This window comes from Zeugodacus cucurbitae, chromosome 2 (genome assembly GCF_028554725.1).
Source record: "Zeugodacus cucurbitae isolate PBARC_wt_2022May chromosome 2, idZeuCucr1.2, whole genome shotgun sequence".
Classification (NCBI taxonomy): Eukaryota; Metazoa; Arthropoda; class Insecta; order Diptera; family Tephritidae; genus Zeugodacus; species Zeugodacus cucurbitae.
The window spans coordinates 54673997-54690574 of NC_071667.1; the positions used below are offsets into that span (position 1 = coordinate 54673997).

General features: G+C 35.5%; 1 protein-coding gene across 1 annotated transcript in view; it reads right to left on the bottom strand.

The window, feature by feature from the left end:
* LOC114803653 (prolyl 4-hydroxylase subunit alpha-1) overlaps positions 1 to 16578 on the bottom strand; it is a 43686-nt gene that overhangs the window by 18056 nt on the left and 9052 nt on the right. The gene's annotated exons all lie outside the window — the stretch shown is intronic.

A 16578-nucleotide genomic window follows, 5' to 3' on the forward strand; every position in this document is an offset into this window, starting at 1 on the left:
TCTTGTTCGATTTTCTCATTTATTGCAATCATTTTATAGGTCAAAAGAATTGTATTTTAATTTTCCATAGTGAAATGAGTTTCCCTACAAAAATTTTGTCAAAAAATATTAGGAGGAAATCTTGATAATGTTACCCAATTAGACGAGAGCTCTTGAAAATAAATGAAAATGCAGAGTAAATTATTTCGTGGTTCATTTACCAAAAATTATGCAATATTGGAGATGTGACTAATACTTTTATAGTTAGCTAGTATTTCTAGCTAGCTGTTCTATCACGATCCGTTTATACCAGTCCATTGTTTTTATACCAGTTAACAGTTCGGTTCGCCGCTTTCCAAATTTTGGTATTTTCCAAGCATATTTAATGAGAACGCTTCTAATACACAATCAGCTGTGGATCATAGAGTGCATCATATCGTAAATCAAATGAGTTACAAATTATCTTCAACGGATGAGGAAGGCATGATACCGTTTCTGGTGGCATATTGTTAGCATTGACATCAAAGTTCAACAGCCATATTATATAAAATGTGTGTTTTTAACCGTTAACTGCATGTATGGGCGAGTGAATGAACTGAGAGTAACCTATTTTGACTTTTATTTTTAAGCCAGCAGCCAACATCAAAACGGTCATAAGCCGAGCTAACACACGCACACACACATGTATATATACAAATATACAGACGTATGAATGTATGCCCATATGGTTAGCCATATAAGTCGGCTTTTGAGATGCAAATTAAGCAGCGCTACAGCTGCCAGACAATAGACACAGTTCAAAATAGCGGAACAGAAATTGTTAAAAGAGCAGCAACAACAAAGTTGGAATTGTTAATTGTATAGAGTAAATTTACATTTCGTTAATATAATTCTTTGTATTTACAACGTTATATTATACATACATATATACATATATGTTTCTATATATTATTAACGCTTTTTAATCGCTTCAAAACAATGCAATGCAGCAGCAACAATAACAATAACAAAAGTTGTAATTTTATGTGATTTTATTATACACGCTTCTGCCTAGATATAACGGTTTGTTGAGCTAATTACATTTTTTTTTTAATCAGTGCAATATTTGTTGTTGTATATTATTTTGTACAGAAACGCAAGCTTTGCACTAAAAACTGGTTCACGGCTTTACAAATTCAGCTTTATTTGTTGATTATTTAATTATTATTTTATTTTATGATTTTTAATTTTTAATTTATTTTTATTATTACTTTATTTTCATTTTATTATTATTAGCAAATTAGCTTATTTTTACTTAATCAATCTAGTTTATTGTAGACAATGCACAAACTGCGCATTCGAGTTACACGTTTAAGCTGAAATAATGCTTATTCCAGAGTCAGCGATTTTTTTTAAACGAGCTACTTTTTTATAAATTTTCGATAACTTTTAAAATGTTCTCACACTCACAATACTCTCACAAAGTATTGACAAAATAAAGTGAAAGGTAATAAAAAGTGTAGGCGGTCTTATTGAATAAACCTTTTTTTTCATCACACTTTGGTTGCAGAATTCACTATCTACTTGAGTTTGAGTATCAAATGGAGTGGCCTGCATGTTGAAAGTTGGCATCGAATTTTTTTTATGAGATTATTTTTCAAGGCAGTATTATATTGAGAGCTTTGTTATTGTCTACCGGGAAGTAACGTATCTCAAAGGGAACTATTTTGATGTTGATCAGAGACTAGATACTGACACAAGTCCAGTGGAGTGATAAATTATTTGCTCGTTAGCATAATTTTGTTGGGTTCAAAGATGAACAGCTGATTTGCATAACAACAGGTAATAGCTTCTTTATAGTAGGAATTTTAAAGCTTCTCAAAATGACTTCTAATTGCAGATATTTGTAAAATTATACTATATATCCAATGGAACGTTAGATAGCAAGTAATATGCAAAAGGTAGTTATACGAACTCCGACTCATTGACATTAATTTAACATATAACAAATGTCAAACTTTTATTGAAAGCGTACTCATCCTAAGAGCTTTTGAGCAACTTTCAGACATCGCTTGATATAGACTCTATATTATAAAGTTAAAGTTTGGTATCTCACAGTGTATCATGTATAGTCCTCAACAACAGAGGTAATGCATGCCTATAAGTGTTTTTATGACTTAGAAAAGCTCTTATGAGAAGCTCTCTTAGCAGTTCAGATACTTTTATTAAACAAATTAAATACTTTTGAACAGTAGTCGAACCACTTGCAGTGTAAAGCGCCTAAAGATTTATTTGACTTGAGAGCTTTTATGAAAATCTTCGTCAGTCACTCAAGAGACTTGTAGAGCGACTGCTTAATAAAAAAAATAATTTGCTCGTTAGCATAATTTTGTTGAAGAATAATCTCAAATTAACCTGTCGAAACTGACGTCGAATTATGACGGCCTGGATTATATCGTTACAGAGTTTATTTCATATGTTATGGAGAAAACATTTTATCGGCAAATTTTTAGAGGTCCTCAAAGCAACTCAATATTTGTGCAATTATTTTTACGTCACTCGGTTAAAACAAAGGTGTTGCTATCAGAAATCCATTTAGAGATTTGAAAATGCCAGTTGTTTTGGATTTCGTACATACGTGTTTTCGATTAATATGGTTTCGATTAATAATTAACAAACAAAAGTAATTCTTCATACGTTTCTGAAACGATTTCTTGAGGTGTTCTGAGCAAAAAATTCCGACTATTCACGGATGTTTGTGAGTTGGACATCATATTACATGGATTATATAGTCAATATTAAGGACTTTCTTTAGAATGAATTCAACTGGAGTCTCCAGCTCCAAAAATATACAATGTCGTACCAACTGAAGACAGCAGAAGAAGAGCATAGATGTGATGTGAGAATATAACATTTTTTGGTTCTAGATCAATTAATTAATCAATTTTCGACAAACTGTCCTTAATATCATCATTCCAGACCTTCCAGACTTATTTCTACGAAGTATACACCAAGGCAAGGCACAGATCATTGAAGATCTCCAGACAAATATTCGTGACGAAGTTGGCAAACTCTTCCGAAGTGTTGGCATCAACATTGCTTTAATGAATAGAAGAGATATTTGCTTGATATGGTATTTGAAAAATATTTCGAATAAATGGTAGAGCGGCTGATTATTCAAGATAATTTCTCCCTTTAAAAATATCGATAACTTTTTAAATTTTCCCAGTTTTCAGTTAATATTGCACACCCTGTTGTAGCACATAACCATTGATTTATGATGTCTTCTGCAAATTGTTTTTGTATTAATTTTACTTGTTGGGCGCATAACTGTGAAAAACGTGACTTTGGAAATGTCAGGCTTTTGTTTATATGTATGTTAACAGTATTTCCCAGCCGAAGCGCACCTCAAAACCATTTTAAAAATAGAGATGAGTATGCAATTATGCACTTTTGTCTTTAGTCTAGTCTTTGTAATTTAAAAACAAAGAGAAGATTGGTAAGAAGCAGAGCCAGTTTATCATCGATAGCTAATACTTAAAATTACTAAAGATGTTTGAATGTATGGACTAGTATTATGTCACAAAGATTTTCTTTAGCACTAGTCTACTGCTACATGCTTTGATTTAAAGTCATTTATGTCTTGTAGATTAGTACTTACAATGAGTTGTAGCTTCTGTAAGCGAAGAATAGCGCTAAATAATAAAAAACTTACTGTTATATACATATGTAACTGTTATGTCATTGACAATCGATGAGAGCGCTTACACATACATATATAGAAGTAACGTACAACATGCACCTACCTAAAGGTAAACCGCAATTGTTTAAGAAACGAATGCCTGAAGTTGCATACAATAGTATTGATCAATAATTTATTACAATAAAGAAAATGGCAAATGTGTTTAAAATGCCATTCAACTAAGGTGCCGCTATGAAAATCGAAAAGTAGAAAAATCGTGTTGCCATGGCGGAGGAAAAAACCGTCGACAGATTCCACTGAATAATGGTGTTTAATCTGGGTTTGAATTATGAAATAATTGACGCTGCTATGCATAGATTATTAAATTATTTTGTATGTGTGTTGCACCTTAACAAATTTTTAATTCCAAATTAGGCTACCGAATGAATTGGAATATGATGGGGCATGGGGCATGCGCAAAATTCATTTAATTACTGCATTGTATTGCCAGCTTTGTTAGTTGTAGTTTCAGTTGGTGAAAATACTTTAACTAATTTCCTCAAACACCTAATTTGTGCAAACTAATTAATTAACTTCACTCATAATGATCGAATCGCGCCATTACGTAATGCATTAGATTATGACTGCGAAAACTTGATATGCAACATTAAGTTGCAGGTGTGAATTTGTGTGTTCCATGTGTGTTACTTATGAATACCGCAAGTATTTTATTGCTTCGTTATTATGTAGTACCTTCAAATGTACATACATACATTTTTACTTATAAATACACACAGTACATGCTTACTATAAGTTTATACATACATATGCATATTTATATAAAGACAGACGAAAACCTCTATGATGAGCGCTAGCAATGCACAAGTTTACAGTTACGTCAAAAATGCAACGTTTTATTCAATAAATTATTTAATATTTCTATATACATATGTCATGTATAAGGTGTTTTGTTAGAGCTATAATATTTCTTATCGGTATAACTGTCAAAGTGGTAGTCAAATTAATGACATGTGTTTGACATTTATGTTCAGTAAACTTCAGCAAATTAGCATTTAAGGCTTAGCTCAAGATCAATATTAAACAATTAAGGAAGGGTGTAATCGAACATTTTATACTCTCGCAATTTATTTATTTATTTAACTTTATTTATATTATATAATACACAATTTGACCCACATATTCGTCATATATATTGTATAAAGTCTATTGAAAGTTAGAAACCCTAATATTAGGTTAGAACCACTGAGGTCCTCGTGTTCGATATATGGGGCCTTAAAACCCTATGGTCCGATTTCGGCGATTTTTAGAATGGGGCTGCCACACTATTAACATAGTATTTGTGCAAAGTTCTGCACCGATATCTTCACTAGTGCTTACATACATATATTGTAAAGTAAACGATTCAGATTGTCTTTAATGTTCTAGTATATAGGAAGTAGGCGTGGTTGTGGGATGTAAGGAAACTATTACAAACCAAGTTTCGTTGAAATCGGTCGAGTAATTCCTGAGGTATGGTTTTTGACCCATAAGTGGGCGACGCCACGCCCATTTTCCATTTTGTAAAAAAATCTGAGTGCAGCTTCCATCTGCCATTTCTTATGTGAAATTTAGTGTTTCTGACGTTTTTCGTTAGTGAGTTAACCCACTTTTAGTAATTTTCAATCTAATCTTTGTAAGAAGTGTCCAAAAAACGACTGCAGGAAGTTTGGTTTAGTCTATTGGTTTGCGAGATGTGTACAAAAAACCTATTTGGGCGCGAGAGTATAAAACATATTAGAAATTCATTCCCGAGTTATATATGAAAACGTGAGAAAATTGTTACCATAAAACGATCATTAGTTATTCTGCGTATTTCTGATATAAATGGTCCAAAAACAATCAAAATTGCCGTATTTAAAGTGAGAGCAGTCTTCAAGACATTCTCCAAACTCCGTTCAACACATTAAATATTTTATTTAGTGCTATTGATAAGTCGAAGTGTCTATTGTTCCATAAAACTAAAGATTAAATCCACCTTATAGTCAGTGGTGAACTCGACAGGCAAATTATCTTTTAAATTTTAGCTAGGTCAGTTCATTTGCTATGCTAATAAACTAACAACGTCAATCCTTTCAGTACCAATATTGGACACGTTTTTCTCGAGAAAAGGTCGGTTATGCTGTAAAGGTCGTGGGGGAGACTGAATATGGTCTTCATAAGACACACTTGTAATCATATTCTCAAAATTCCATAAAAGAAGCGAACTAATAGAGTTAAAAATCTAGAAATATTTCACCTCTAAAGACACCCTTTAAAAGTAAGAATATTATATATGTACACAGTTTTATCCACCACACTTTATCAACTCTTTATATGTATATTCTATAATGTCATATATTAAATGCACGAGTTGGCAATGTAATTAAAAGTATTATCCGTATTTATATATGATTATACATAGAAAAATGCACATAAAATTAATCACAAGAATATCTATTAGTTTGCATGAATACTAATTAATATAAATATAGTAAGATTCCTATATTTGATAGTATCAACATACTTGCATTTTACTTAATCATGCATACATTTAATGGTGATGAGCTTAATAAGCTGTGAGATATAAAAACTCACGACAACTATTTTCACAATTATTTTTTAATGACATTGATGTGGGTTCAAAGATAAACAGCTGATTTGCATAACAACAGGCAATAGCTTCTTTATATATATATATATTTGGCGTAGGAACCACTTTAAGCGATTATAGCCGAATCCACCAGAGCGCGCCACTCATTCCTCCTTTTTGCTTTTTGGCGCCAACTGGAAACACCAAGTGAAGCCAGGTCACTTTGCACTTGGTCTTTCCACCGGAGTGGAGGTCGTCCTCTTCCGCGGCTTCCTCCAGCGGGTACTGCATCGAATACTTTCAGAGCTGGAGTGTTTTCATCCATCCGTACAACATGACCTAGCCAGCGTAGCCGCTGTCTTTTTATTCGCTGAACTATGTCAATGTCGTCGTATAAATCGTACAGCTCATCGTTCCATCGTCTGCGGTATTCGCCGTTTCCAATGTTTAGAGGACCATAAATCTTGCGCAAAACCTTTCTCTCGAAAACCCCAAGAGTCGTCTCATCGGATGTTGTCATCGTCCACGCTTCAGCGCCATACATCAGGACGGGAATACTGAGCGACTTATAGAGTTTGATTTTGGTTCGTCGAGAGAGGACTTTACTTTTCAATTGCCTACTCAGTCCAAAGTAGCACCTGTTGGCAAGAATGATTCTGCGTTGGATTTCAAGGCTGACATTGTTGGTGTTGTTAATGCTGGTTCCCAGATAAACGAAATTATCTACGACCTCGAAGTTATGACTGTCAACAGTGACGTGGGAGCCAAGACGCGAGTGCGCTGACTGTTTGTTTGATGACAGGAGATATTTCGTCTTGTCCTCATTCACCACCAGACCCATACGCTTCGCTTCTTTATCTAGTCTGGAAAACGCAGAACAAACGGCGCGGTTGTTGCTTCCGACGATATCAATATCATCGGCATACGCCAGGAGCTGTACACTCTTGTAGAAGATTGTACCCTCTCTATTTAGTTCTGCAGCTCGTATTATTTTTTCCAGCAATAGATTGAAGAAGTCGCACGATAGTGAGTCACCCTGTCTGAAGCCTCGTTTGGTATCGAACGGCTCGGAGAGGTCCTTCCCGATCCTGACGGAGCTTTTGGTGTTGCTCAACGTCAGCTTACATAGCCGTATTAGTTTTGCAGGGATACCAAATTCAGACATCGCGGCATAAAGGCAGCTCCTTTTCGTGCTATCGAAGGCAGCTTTAAAATCTAAAAAGATGGTGAGTATCGATTCTTCTCTCTCGGGTCTTTTCCAAGATTTGGCGCATGGTGAATATCTGGTCCATTGTGGTTTTTCAGGTCTAAAGCCACACTGATAAGGTCCAATCAGTTCGTTGACGGTGGGCTTTAGTCTTTCACACAGTACGCTCGACAAAACCTTATATGCGATATTGAGGAGACTTATACCACGGTAGTTGGCGCAGATTGTGGGGTCTCCCTTCTTATGGATTGGGCAGAGCACACTAAGATTCCAATCGTCAGGCATGCTTTCTTCCGACCATATTCTACAAAGAAGCTGATGCATGCACCTTATCAGTTCTTCGCCGCCGTATTTGAATAGCTCGGCCGGTAATCCATCGGCCCCCGCCGCTTTGTTGTTCTTCAAGCGGGTAATTGCTATTCGAATTTCTTCATGGTCGGGTAATGGGACATCTATTCCATCGTCATCGATTGGGGAATCGGGTTCGCCATCTCCTGGTGTTGTACTTTCACTGCCATTGAGCAGGTCGGAGAAGTGTTCCCTCCATAATCCCAGTGTGCTCTGGACATCCGCTACCAGATTACCTTCTCGGTCCCTACATGATAATGCTCCGGTCTTGAAACCTTATGTTAATCGCCTCATCTTTTCATAAAATTTTCGAGCATTACCCATGTCGGCCAGCTTTTCAAGCTTTTCATACTCACGCATTTCGGCCTCTTTCTTTTTACGTCTGCAAATGCGTCTCGCTTCCCTCTTCAGTTCTCGATATCTATCCCACCCCGAACGTGTTGTGGTCGATCGCAACGTTGCGAGGTAGGTAGTCTGTTTTCTCTCCACTGCGGAACGACAATTCTCATCGTACCAACTGGTTTTTTGGCGTTGCCGGAGACCAATTGTTTCGGTTGCAGCGGTATGCATTGAGTTTGAGATGCCGTTCCACAGCTCCCTTATATCGAGATGCTGATGAGTGCTCTCAGAGAGCAGGAGTGCAAGTCGAGTAGAAAATCGTTCAGCTGTCGGTTGTGATTGCAGCTTTTCGACGTCGAACCTTCCTTGTGTTTGTTGACGGGCGTTCTTTGCTGCACAGAGGCGAGTGCGTATCTTTGCTGCTACTAGATAATGGTCCGAGTCAATGTTTGGTCCTCGGAGCGTACGCACGTCTAAAACACTGGAGACATGTCTTCCGTCTATCACAACGTGATCGATTTGATTGCGCGTGTTTCGATTAGGGGACAGCCACGTTGCTTGATGAATTTTTTTATGCTGGAATCTGGTACTACAGAAAACCATATTTCGGGCCCCAGCGAAGTCGATCAGCCTCAGGCCGTTTGGCGATGTTTCGTCATGGAGGCTGAATTTTCCGACTGTTGTGTCAAAGGCACCTTCTTTACCCACCCTGGCGTTGAAATCGCCAAGCACGATTTTGACATCGTGGCGGGGGCAGCGCTCATAGGTACGTTCTAGGCGCTCATAGAAGGTATCTTTGATCACTTCGTCCTTCTCTTCCGTCGGGGCGTGGGCGCAAATCAGCGATATGTTGAAGAACCTCGCTTTGATGCGGATTGTGGCTAGACGTTCATCCACCGGATTGAATGCCAGGACTCGACGACGGAGTCTCTCTCCCACCACGAATCCCACACCGAATTTGCGCTCCTTTATATGGCCGCTGTAGTAGATGTCACAAGGACCCACCTTCTTCCGTCCTTGTCCCGTCCATCGCACTTCTTGGACGGCGGTGATGTCAGCCTTTAGTTGTATGAGGACATCAACCAGCTGGGCAGAGGCATCTTCCCAATTAAGAGTCCGAACATTCCAGGTGCATGCCCTCAAATCATGATCCTTAGTACGTTTGCAGTGGTCGTCATCACAAGGGGGGTTTCTCATCCGAGGCTCGGTGTTTGTTTTCATTGGGGAGATTTTTTTATGTGGTGGGTCCCAAGCCCTACGCACAACCGCACAAGCGGGCTTCGCCTTCTCACTTTAGCTCGCCTCCAAACGGATATCTGTTAGCTACCCAGGGGATACTTGGTCTGAAACCGGAAGTCGTGAGCTGCTTGAGTCATATGCAAAAGAATCGTTCCTGGCCACTCCCAAGTGAATGGCAATCAGAAACTTTCCTCACTTGCGTGAACTTCTACATATGACCCCATCCCTTCTTTATAGTAGGAATATATCCAATGGAACGTTAGATAGTAAATAATATGCAAAAGGTTATTATAAAGTTATACGAACTCCAACTCATTGATGTTACCTTAGCATATAACAAATGTCAAACTTTTACTGAAAGCTTACTCATCCTAAGAGCTTTCGAGCAGCTTTCAGACATTTCTTGATATATAGTTAGTTTTTACTATCTCACAGTGTATCAGTCATCAATCGTTCATAAAAAAATTCAAATATTTCTCAATAACAAAGGTAATACATGCCTATACATAGGTGCTTTTATGACTCAGAAAAGCTCTTATGCGAAGCTTCCTTAGCAATTCAGAGACTTTTTTAAAACAAATGAAATACTTTTGAACAGTAGTCGAACCACATGCAGTGTAAAGCTTCTAAAGCTTTATTTGACTTGAAAGCTTTTATGAAAAGCTTCGTCAGCCACTCAAGAGAATTGTAGAGCGACTGTTTAATCAAAAAATAAGTTTTTTTTAACAAAAGTCGATCTTTGTCAAGCTTTTTTGAGAAGAAAAATAAGGCCTAGACCTAGCTGGGATCTACTGTTCGCCAAACCATTTATTAATTTCTTTATTTTTCCTCATTTTCAGACTTATAACAAAAAAATTCCATACTAATTTCCATATTATTTATTATAATTTTCTCATATAACACTTCCAAAACCATTTTTTCTCCACTCACTACCCGCAAGGTTATTCCGCTCATCAAAAAGCTATGAAATTACCTACTGTACAAACACTTACTGATTAATTACATATTTTGGCGAATTATAACTGACAAACGAATCACAAAGCGCAGAATGTGAATGCAATTAAACAAAAGCTGCTGATTTGACGTTAGAAATTAAAATGAAATTAATAAAAGTCAATTCAAAATAAAAAAACAACTTTTATTTGGGCAAATGCGCGAACAGAATAAACGAAGCGCAACCGCCCGTATTGTGCTGTCAGCGTATGAGGGTCAGAGGTGTTGAAACTCGCCGCTTCTAACTCTCAGCTACAAGTGTGTAATTTTACAGGTAGCTTTTAACTGTCAAGCAACAAGTGTTTTTTGTTGTTTGTTTATATAATTTCAAGTGACATCGTTGACACAGAATCGCACGGTTAACCCTAGGCCGTACAGAAGTCAAGCCGTGCAATTTATTAGGTGTGTTGATAATGCTTGGTAGTTGCCCTGTAGGAAATTTAAGTTTTTAATTTTTATAAATAACAAAATTAGGAAAACATTTATTTTTGATGTAAATTTCCAGTTTTGTCAGCCGTTGATATTATTGGCTTATTCTTCTAAAAAGAATATAGTGACAGAAGAAAGATATAGAAATTTTAGAGCTAGTCCATTATAGAGTTTTCTGGCGTATTTTCAAGGATGTCTACAACACTTCTTAATCAAAAAAGCATAATATTTCATAATTTTCTATTGCCCGTGGCCAATTGTGCGGTACTACTTGAAAATGTACAACAATTTGTATTGTAAACCAAGAACTCTTATGATGTGGTATTGCAACAGTAGACAATGAACATATATACAAGTGTGTCTGCATCTTTAATTATGTTTCTTCGCCACTTTTTGACTCAATTTCGGCGACTGTAATGACCTTTTTCACCACAATCAACGCGAAGTGGGCTACTTGTTGCGAATTTTCGCTTGTAAGACTTTTCCAAAATAGAAATCGAAGCAAAAACAAAGAGACTGTGTAATAACATAATTGAGACTTTGGTGCTATGTTTATGTATAACTGAATGTGTGTGTATATATGTTGCCAAAGCTAAGCCTTGAGTTACCATGGATCATCTTATTGCACAAATCGTTTCTTATAAACCATGTATTTTGGGTTAGATGTAAGTCTACACAATGCTTATTTACCATATATGCTGGCCAACATTAGGGTGGTCTTATTTGTAGTCAACTAATTGGCGATGGAAAAAAAGAAGTCTACATATCGGTTATACGCTACTAAACGTATAACCGGTAAATTAAATGACAATCCTGTTTCAATAATTTTTTGTCGAAAGCTTTCTCAAATTCCTTATTTTTGGTACTTTGGTATTTAAGGTGGCAACTCTGAAGATATTTATATATTTATCTGTTATTTGAGCGTTTAAATATCATGATTTCAAAGCTTCTTCCATTTTATTGGAAATTTAATTTATTTTTATTACTCAGATAATTTTAAAAATATATAATACTTCAAGTCTCACAGGAACAGTTTCCTGGTATCAGTGTCTCTAGGAATCATACAAACGTCTATAGAAGACCCCTCAAATACCTATTGTTGTTTTTAATTGCTGTTTTCAAAAGTTAAAAAACCAACGGATTTTTCTCTCAAGGCGATCAACCTAGTATGCGACTACAACCATGGGATTTTCTTTTCATTATAAATATATGTATGTGCTCCACGTTTGTGTGGGCGCTGCAATTTTTGACGAAGTATCTTTCTCACACTGTCACCAATTACTTCCTCAAAGTTTTTGTTTTTTGGTTTTCTTTCATTGTACTTATTTTGCGAAAATCTATATATAGATATCTATAGTTATCCACTTTACTATAATGCTTCTTCGCTTTTATTGTTTATCTTGCACTTTTTACAATTTTACGTTTTGATTATCTTTTCGTTTTTCACTGCGCTATTTGTCAGCGTTTTTTTTCGTAACACACTTTTTCGGGCTGACACAGCTAAGATTTTGGGCCAACAAATAAATAAAATCAGTCTTAAGTACGAAAATATCGGCAATCTACATATGCTTAGTAGAGTCGTTGTGTCGAAGTTGAATGACTCCGACTGCCATTGCACTGTTTAAATTAATAGTTAATGGCATAATTAGCGAGTCGTATGTGAGGAATATGTTGTGGCTGTCATGGGATTCTTTAACCCATTTGCTAAGGTTTTCATGCAATGCGAGAAGGGTAACCATGCCAAGATTGCCAAATTTCAAAATAAAATTTACTTTCAAATTGTGTAAGAGCTCTCAAGTTCGACTTGAAATTGGGTAAGTGTTCGTGTATGTATGTCTTATCTAAGAGCTTAACCACTTGATAATTGAGTGCCATTAAAAATTATCGAAAATAATTGTTGGAGCTGATGTGCTCAGATATAGTATTTATTTCCGACTAAAGCATATAACTTGTTGCTAGAGGTCTATATATTTAATAATATAATTTGAAAAATTTATGATAATAAAAATTCGTGAACATATTAGATAAATAATTAAATAGGTATAAAAATTAATACCTTAATACTAGTAAAAGTAGTAATTTTCGATAACCAGCAAAATCAGCAAAAAATTAACAAAATTACCACAGCGCCATCTATCGTAAGCACCAAACATTAGCTTTTCAACCAAAGAAAAAATTTATAGTATATCCAAATACCATTATTTGATCGAAGTTTTCAAATGTTCCGTAAACAAGATCAACAATTTAAAAGACGAAGCAGATTTATAGTTAATAATTCTTTTAGTGTTTTGATATTGAAAGTGTTAACTTTACTTTACTTTTGGCGTCTTCACATATAGAGAATCTCAATATTGTATATCCTAATGTTTTTTAAAACATTTATAACGTTAATTTATGTATTTATATATAAAAATATTCTAAAAATATTATAACAATAAAGCCCTTACAGAAACATTCTGATACTTAGTTCAAAACCAAACAATGTTAAATACGCCAAATGAGAAATATTGATCACTATCGAATCGAATCTGATTGGCTAAACTTCGTAAATATACAGTTACCCAATTAAGTCTACATTTGGAAAACAATATTTATGAAAATTTTTTAATAATTATAGAAAAATTAACAAAAGTTTAAAAAAGTCAAAATAGCTTTTTGTCCTCATTTGGTATGTATTTTGTTTTTTTTTTTTTCAAGGGGTAAGCAGACTTTATTTGGTCACTGTATATGGCTATTAATCAAGTATAATTTTCAGTACTGCCTGTCCTCTACAAACTCGGAAGATTCAAAACATATCGCCGATGGAATACTCCTCGGGGTTAGTAACATTATTGAAGTTATGATCTGATTGGATTTTCGTCACTAAATTTTACATAGTAAGAAGAGAACATATCTAATGAGCGAAGAAGCGTTTTAACACAATGATGATTTCAATGTAATGAAATGACATGTCACATCTCTAAGGACAGATTGAATGAAATTTTTGGGAAAAAGGAAGTGTTGTCAACTTTTTATCTTCTGTTATCTGTTCGGTTATGATAGAAGTAAAAATTTTAGGAAATATGCAGTATTTTTTAAGGAGTTTGGAATTTATTTGTCAAGCTACTATGGAATATATATATCTGCTCCAAAAATAATATTATAGTAATTAAAATTCTTAAAAATCACGTTTCGGCTAAAATCGTGTTACTGGAACCGATTAGAATTCAATTTGTGCGAACTAAAAATGAACTAAGTAGTACTAATTTAAATATATTCCAATCAATATACTATGCATATAACATGCATACAGAGTTTGAGAACTTTTGAAATTTAGATTTTTATTTTATTTTTTGCAACGTCTCTTGCTTCTAAACACCAATGAATTCTTAATTAGATTCTTCGAGCATTTACCATTAAAATTTGTTTAATCAATTTTCGGTTGCTTTTAACTTGTTAATAAATTTCACAGCATTTCTAGTATGTTTGCATATGTATTTGTGACCGTGTGAATATATACTCGTATTTGTTCGAAAAAAAATCAGTAACGAGTATTTTATAATTTCACTTTTTGTTATATTTAAACCAATTTAGTCATTGGAGTTAATTTATGGAAAGACAAAGAGTTGTTTGAATGCATTTACACTTCTGTCTGTTATTTGTAGCTGTATAGTAAACGTTATTAACAAGCGTTACCAGTTGGGGTTTCTCGAGTGCAGAAAAGGAGTGATTGTGCGACTTGCTTATATGATAGTGATAGTGGAGGAACGTCTTAATGCATTTGATAGCGCAAAAACAAGTCCATGCGTTTCAATGTTAATCGCAAATAATGATAATGATTTAAACTGGTCTGCCAGATAAGCTGGTTTATACATTAATTATGACAATTTCCAACACTTTTCGCTACTCATTATGACAAAATTATATGAGTATACATTTCTATTAAGGAAATCAAAGTCGCTTTAGTTACCCCATGTATAACTTAAGAACGTCGAGACTGATTTTAATGACATCTGATTTGTTGACCTCGCCTCCGTTTCGAATAGCTGAATAACCATTAAAATATGAGAAGGATTCAAGAAATTTATGTAGATAGGTATCCAAATATATTGATCTCTGCGAAATATATATATAAATGAAAAATAAAAATAATAACAGAAAATAATTCTCAAGTAGATTGGGCTGAATCACTCACAGTATAAGATTCGATAGAACATCAAATGTGAAATAGAAATACAATGTTAGAGATGGAGATTAGGTTAGGTGACTCTGGTAGGCTATAAAGCCACACATAGACCAGTTTTGGTTCTTTGCGATACCATATAGAGTGCCGTCACATAGTTAATGAGGAGTAATCATCCTTTAGGATGCATGCGCTTGTTGCGAATTTCAAAAGGCTTTGGGGCTTCACCAACGAAATCTCTTCCAGATTAAGGTAATGTGTAGCCCCCAAATGCTGAAGCCGTTATCTTGATAATGCAGGACATTCGCAGAAGAGGTGCTCCATTGTTTCTCTGGTGCATTGCTCTTGACATTTCCTGCAGTTTCGCGATCTATCAGACCCATCTTGTAGGCTTGCGCCGCCACAAGACAGTGACCAGTGGGTATGGCGACCATATTCCATATTCGAGATGGAAATCTTTACACTAAAATAAACAACATGCACTCGTGCAAGAGTGTCAACTTGCTGTCGATGCAATAAAGATCCTATCAGTAGAACGATGACCGGATCAAAATATGGGGTAAAGGAAGTAGACCCTTAAGCTTTGGAAGAATTTCTCTGAGCTTGAAATAATAAAGATAGAAGAACTATTGTAGGCTTCGTTTGTCGTTTCGAACTCACTATCAGCTAGCGACACGTGTATTCGATTCGATTCGTGAAATCGATTTGGAGATTACAGTGCAAAGCAAGGAGAATAGGCGTTTCGAATCTTCAGTTATTTCTCAGACCAACAGACGAAACGCGTTTGTTTATCATACTTTGTATAACTCATTATACTCGCTTTCAATCGTTAGCCTATTGTGTCTACAAATCACTAATCAACGTTTTAATTTGCAGATTTTTAATTTGCATACTTGTGTAATTATTAATTTAAATACAAAACGTTACACTTTCGATTTCAGTAGAAAATCGAATAGGAAAAAAAATTCAAAAAATCCAAACACTAACAAAAAACAATTTTTTAATAGCCTCGCCTAAAATAAGAGTCCATCGGAGTCTAGTTGACAACACACAATCACTTGAAAAAAAAAAACGTGTTTATTTGTGTTTGCTGACGAGACGTCGATGTCATTGTTTGTAGCTTTATATATACATATGTACATACATATATGCCACCCAGTCGGTGAAGTAGCCACTAAGCAACCGGCTCATCATTGTGTCTGACTGTCAGTCCAGATTCCACGACGGCTGGTTACTAAGTCACGCGTGCGCACTAACTCGTTCAGCGGGGCTAGTGGCGTTCAATAGGCTCGAAGTGGTACCAGTGTAGGCGCCGTTCAATATGCTTGCTGCCTTATCAGTTGAAATGCGAAAGTGAATTTCTCTTTCATTTCATTTCTTTAAAAATCATGTCTATTTGTAGAGATTAACATTTGTCATTCAGCCATCCGTTTGTATTTGCTAATGTGCATATGTACATATGTGTGCATGTGCAATGCGCGTAATGCAATAAAGATGACAAGCCAATATGCAATGAATCAAGCACAAGACAGTGGAAAAAATAATGGACCCACTGCATAACACGTGATTTTGCAAAATGATGTTTTGTTTTC